The sequence below is a fragment of the Rousettus aegyptiacus genome, unplaced genomic scaffold (genome assembly GCF_014176215.1).
Source record: "Rousettus aegyptiacus isolate mRouAeg1 unplaced genomic scaffold, mRouAeg1.p scaffold_m13_p_10, whole genome shotgun sequence".
Taxonomy (NCBI): Eukaryota; Metazoa; Chordata; class Mammalia; order Chiroptera; family Pteropodidae; genus Rousettus; species Rousettus aegyptiacus.
Window position 1 is genome coordinate 95,903,006 of NW_023416285.1, and position 6,437 is coordinate 95,909,442.

The window sequence follows — 6,437 nt, forward strand, 5'->3', positions numbered from 1 at the left end:
AATCGAGCCTGAGGTCTGTATGAAGAAAGTGAGGGTTTAAATGGTAAATGATATAAAATGCCCTCACCCAAAGTATTCGTATTAGAGAGGTATGTTTTGTAATTCATTTGGTGAAAATTTTTAAAAATTATCATTCAAAAAAAAAAAACTATAGCAGACTTCTCTGCAATAGACTTGTACCCTTTGTTTTTTTCTTCTACAGAAATCCAATTTTTCTTTTACTTTTTATTATGAAAAATTTTAAGTGTGTACAAAAAATGAGAGAAAATAATAAAACGGACCCTTACTTGTCACAGAGCCATGACCGATCTTCCTAAATCTTAACTCTACCTCCGCCTCGTTTGTTTTTGAAGTGGATGTCAGCCAGTGCCTCATTTCGTCGGTAAACATCTCAGAGAGCATCTCCAAAAGATAAGGACTGTTTTTCCTAAAGCATAACCACAATACCATTATCAATCCTTTGCCTTGAGAGAATTCCTGCTACTGTAATTTGATAAATACTGTTTCATTGATCTATTCCTTGAAAAAATAATTACTGGGCATTTATATAAACATTCACGGATATTTTGTTTGCATGGAGGGTTGTGGAGGAGGCCCAGAGTCTTACTTTGAGAGGCAGTAGAGGCTCAAAGGAGGGAGAATTCTGGACCCAGACAGAGTTGGCTCTGTAGCTTAGTTGAATGTGCAAATGTCTTCATCTCTCAAAGCCTCAGTTTGGTTATCTGTAAAGTGGGGATAATAATGCCAATTTAAAAGAGTGACTAGGAAGGCTAAATGAGATCAGATACATTAAGTTACAGAGCCCCAGGCTAGACGGCACTGGAAAAAAAAAAGAGGTATTTTTTAAAAGAACAAATAAAAAAGAAACAAGAGTCACAGATACAGAGAACTAACTGATAGTTGTCAGATGGGAGGGGGTTTCGGGGGCCGGGTGACAGAGATAAAGGAACATTACGAAATAGTCACGGGGACGTGAAGTCCTGCATAGGGGACATAATCGATAATGTTGTGACCACCATGTACTGTGCCGGGGGTGGGGGCGGGGGGTACCAGAGTAATTGGGGGGATCGCTTCGTAAATTGCATGCTCCACACCTGAAACTAATACAATATTGCATCTCAAGTGTAAATGAAAAATAAAAATGAATAAATACAACAGGCAAGTAAAAAAATAACTGTTTTTCTCTCGAATTTGTTTAATAACGTGCAAGTATCGAGTTACTAATATTTGTGTATCCGAACATATTTATTAGCTTTAACTAACTCGTGGGATATGAGAGCGTATTTTAAGGGTCATGATTCTCTTTCCAAGTTGCACAAACAAGGCTTTAAAAGAATAAAATCTATTTCTCACAGAGGAACTGAAAGTCGAAGTGACAATGGTCACAGAGCACTAAGAGCCGTCGATTTGTGAAGCATCGTCAATTCAACAGACAATACTTGACGAATTAATGAGTGAATAAATAAACGAGGGGAACTGGAGGTTCCCCGCCCTCTCCTAAAAATCTTTAAAAAACAAATTTTTTTTCTTACCCGCTTGGAACAATTGAGTGTAATAGTACCAATGGGCTAGGTAACTTTTCCTGATGTCTTTTTGCTCTGTCCCTGTTATTAAGGGGGAAAGATTTTCCCTGGGGTAACTCCGGCAGGTGAGCTACTCTTCCGTGATTAAGTGCTAGAACATTGCCCAACTGGCGTTTGCCTTTGATGAGGATGTAATTCCAGTTCCTAATTCAGCATTCACATAGCACTAATCGTTAATAAACCCTTTCGTATGTACCGATCAGACAGGCATTTTACTAGACTTTTCTCACTACACCCCTCCGAGGTAAGCCACTATTATTATCCTCACTCGATCGATGAAGAAACTGAGGCAATGAAAGTTGAAGGAATTCCGTTCTGGTGAGATGAGCCCCAGCGGAGAAGGGCCTAGAACCCACGGGTCTCCACTGAAACACACCAGGCTGTTCCACGCATGTCACAGCTCTGAGCCTGGCCAGTCGCCACCACCTCCGGGGCACGCCCTGCCTTCCCCGGGCTCCGAGGTGCCCGAATCGTCCCCATCTCTGCGGCCCCAATGCTAGTGCACCAGGCACCTGCCAAGTGCTTGGTCGACGTGCGTGAGATGTTGTTGCTTGAACCATTGAGACGCAGGGCCAGGTGACTTGCAAAGAGCTGATTCCGCCCCGAAGTCATCCGGCGGGGAGGTGACCTGCTCACTCTCCTCCCCGGAGCCCGATGCCTCACGGGGTGTCCCCCTCTCCCGCCTTCTCAGGACACACTCGCCGCTCTCTCCACGGGAGCCCTCCTCCCCCTCTCCTCGGTGCCCGCCTGTGGGTGACGCAGCGGCCCATCCAGAAGAGGGCTTCCCGCCAGGCCTGCCCTGCGCTCCGCCGCAGTCCCGCGCCCCTGTCCTTCCCCCGCTCCTGGCGCCCCAGTCCAGCTCCCACGCTCGTCCCTCCCCCGAAACGTCTCCAGCGGAAAGTTAAGCCGCGAACCCGCGAACCCGCACAGCGCAGTGCCCGGGATGCTGTTCCGTCCTCGCGCGGCCTCTCTCCGCGGCATTCCGCACAGCGACACCCCTCCCCCCCCCCCCCCCCGGCCCGGGGCTTCTCCTCTCTGCCCAATCAGCGTCTCGCCCAGCGCCCCACCGGCCTCCCAGCTGAATCCATTCACTCGCACGGGAGGCCAAGCTAGGGGGTGAGGAGGATACAGAGAACCTCAGTGGGGCTCCTCCAGGATGTTAGTTCCAAGGCGTGGAGCCCTGGACCGCTGCTGCCCATCACCCTACAGGAGCTCATCTAGTTGGGGCGACCAGATGCGCCACCGGGGTTTTAAGGGAGCCGATACATCCTCACCCCTTCCCGCTACCAGCTCCAAACCAGAATGAAGGCCAGACACCTGCATCGGACAGACACGGGCCAGAACGTTCTCTCTGTGGCCGGTCGGCTGGGTTGCAGGATGCTGCGTCATCTTCGGAATATCGGAAAGGGGGTGAGACGCCAGCACGACGTGGTCGAGTATCAGGCCGTGGGTACGAGGGCTGCGCCGGCAGGAAGTCAGAGCCGGGGGGACCCCCCGCCCCCCATCACTCCCAGCCCCGGGCCCTTCCAATGAGGATAAGAGTAAAAGAAGGCACAGAATGTTCCTCCGAGGAACACAAACAGCGATGCCACTTTAACGCTGAATTCGGTAACGAAGAGGCTGAGCCCGTTCCAAAATATAGCTAAAAACGCAACGCCCAAACATTTATCTCTCTGCCGTTTTCAGACATAATAAGGGTACGGAAATACGATCGACGTCTTGACGTTGTGTTTCTGCGAGGGGAGTATGCATTACACGGAGACAGGTGGATATATGCGGAGGCGACTCAAGGTGAGTATAAGATTGAAGTCGGCTTTTCCACTAACGGTTTGAGAATTATAGTAGGCAAGTATGGCGATTATATGCCATGTGACTTTCGCCTTTATGAGACATAGTAGGAATCTGAGAGTCTGTTGTGTCCTAAAAAAATGCTCGATTCACGTGCTCGAACGGCACAGAAATCCCAGACCTGCCCCCCACTACCGATTGAATGAAATAAGACGGAAGGCCTTGTCCTAGAATGCAATCGTCCTGCTTTGCACCGACCCGGACGAGAATCCCACTGGCCTGGCAATTGCTATGACATTGAATTTTTCCAAAGAAACGGAACCTCCATGGCGTTCCTTTTCAGCGACATGCCAGGATGCCTGATCTTATTCCAATCCGACATTTTCTTCTGTGCTCCGAATTAAAATACCGAATGTTATCATTGGAGGAGAGTGTAAAGGTCTTTCCATCCCACTTGATTCCACCCGGGCCCCTCGGTTCTCTGTGGATCAAAGCCGCCAGGAAGGGGCCCGTCAGCAGGACAGTGGCCCCCTTAACCCCTGCCCCTCCCCCCGTCTTCACCAGAAAACTCCGCTTTTCTAAATTGCGATCCCACAGACGCTTCCGTAGGAGGAAATGATTCAACTGCTAAAGGGTGCGTCGAAACGCATCAGGCTAGCTCAGCTACTTCGAGGCCCCAACGAGGAGACTGAGGGCCTGCAAACGGAACGTGACTGACGCCAAGTCCCAAAGCATATTAATAGCAAAGTTAGGGGGTAGACCACCTCTCCGCGGTCACCTTGCAGAGGACCAATGCCAAATGGTCAGTTTGCAACCCGAAGGATAGATGCCAGGAGCATCAAATGAGCGAATCGTTCATTACGAAGGGAAGCAAGGAGGCTGAGCTAGCTCGTTGTGAGGTAAAAGCCAGAAACTAATAATTCTAGCGACGATATATGAATCTTATTTTGCCAGATGCCGTTTTCGAGATTACAAAACCCCAAACTAATTTTCTCTTCAAGCTCTGTTAAGACGAAGATGTACATATCTCAAGTATCTAGCGAGATCTCAATAACTGCAATAAATATTATACAAACAGCTTAACGACCGAACAAAATGTCTTCAGTCCTCTCGATATAGCTACAATGTCTCCTGGACCCGAGAAGGGCAGAGTGACCAGGTGCTATCACTGGTTAGTTCCGATGGCCAGAGTACAGCGTGAGGAAGACGCACTCCCTGTCAGGGTCTGCCAGCACCTCCCTTTCCCATAGCTAACTGTTCCCTAGTCCTTGCCCGGGAAGCCCGCACGCACATCTCTGTACCATACCAAGCTTTGTATGCTCCATTAATCCATTCAGAAACAAGCATCGGGCACCACCCCTGTGCTTATAACTGTGATCGCGGGGCAAGGCAAAACTGTGCTCATCAAGAATGTGCACTGTTAAGCGACGTCCGTAATGAAAATCATCTGGATCTAAAAGCCCAAGGAGAACATTGACCGGCCCATTTTTCTTCATTCGCTGTCCACTCTGTTCTGCACGTCAGTCAGAAGAGATGCAGATGGTGGCGTGTGACGAGAGGGCAGGAGTCACAGTCTCGCTGGCCACCTTGACTTCCTGCCCTGCCATCTCCGTGCTGCAGAGAGGGACTTTCCTAGGTGGCACGTAACCTACATTTCTCAAAAACTATTAGATTCTTTTCAAACTGAAACCGGCGGAAACAGAAGAAAACTTTTTACACAATTTACTTAAAGCAGAATATACTTTAAAAAAAAAAAACGCACGTGTAAATGTGGAAACTTTTTAGTAAGTCTGAATGCTTACGACCGACTCTCACGCATAATTATGCTGCCTGAGAAATGTCAGTGGCTACACAACGAGAATACCACATCCTAAGGAGTGACAAAGATTACGTAACAGTCCAAGATAAGCCACGCCACCCACGGATTTTGTGTCAATGCTAATAGCGAATTCTTGGCCGCGGTGTGGAATAAAAGGGGAGGAATGCCACACGACCCGACTTCAAAACACGACTCCCGATCGCGACCTCAGACCGCCATCGCTTGCACACGCGCGTTCCCTTTGCCGTTTCCTGCGTGTTGGCTCTTCGTTTCGGAGGCCACGTTTTGCTCTCCTTCACAAAGCAGAGCGCTTGGCTGCTGACGGAAGCCCCGGCGGGATGGGGACCTCAACGATGGCCTGTGGGCTGACGGAGCCGAGTCTCCGCTTCGTGGCCTTCGCCACCCACCGCAGAGCTTCCCACGAACCGTCCCTCAGGATGTCTCATTTGACTCTCCCTCGCTGATGACTGGGGCATCTCTTCCGGAGGGCGCGTGGGTATTTAACGCGTGGACCCCTTAAAGCCATCTCCTCAGACTGTCCTCAGAAGGCTGGTTGCTCAAGATAATAATGATAATTATTATTATTGTTATAATGATCGGTGCGATGGATTCTATAAGGAAACAAGTCCGGGGAATACCATATTCTGTATTCCCACCTTAAAAGCTCAAAATATACTATTAGCATATTCACAATTTCAAGAAGCTCCATAGTCATGATGTCTCATCTCGTCTTTTGAGCAGAATCCCATCCCCCGCCCCCACACCCTCACCACCCGCCTGGGCCCAAACACCAATTATTGGTTCTTGACATTTTTCTGTGAGATACATGATGGGAGATTCTGCTGGAGATCACCAGTGCGATCTCTTCGTTTGCTGCTTGGGGAACCTAGAAAGATAGCAACTTGCAAACGTTTGGAAGGGAAAAGTTATAAACCCCCACCCCCAAGCAAAAAATATCGACATTCCCTTATCTTTTTTTTTTTTAAGTCGCTGATCAATTCCCTTTGGCAAAACGGAACCCCCCGCTTCCATGGACCCGCTTCTAAATATAGACACTGCTTAAAATCGCTCCCCTGTGTTGGACGCAAGTGTCCCCAGGTACGTTCGAGGCTGTCTGGGCTCACGCCTGCAATTCAGGGGTGTGTGGTTGTTTGAACTCACATACAATGCTGCCATTTCAACGCCTTGGGGAGGAGGGAGAGGACTTGGCGGAAAGTCGTGTCAGAGCAAGAAGTTTAGAGATCATC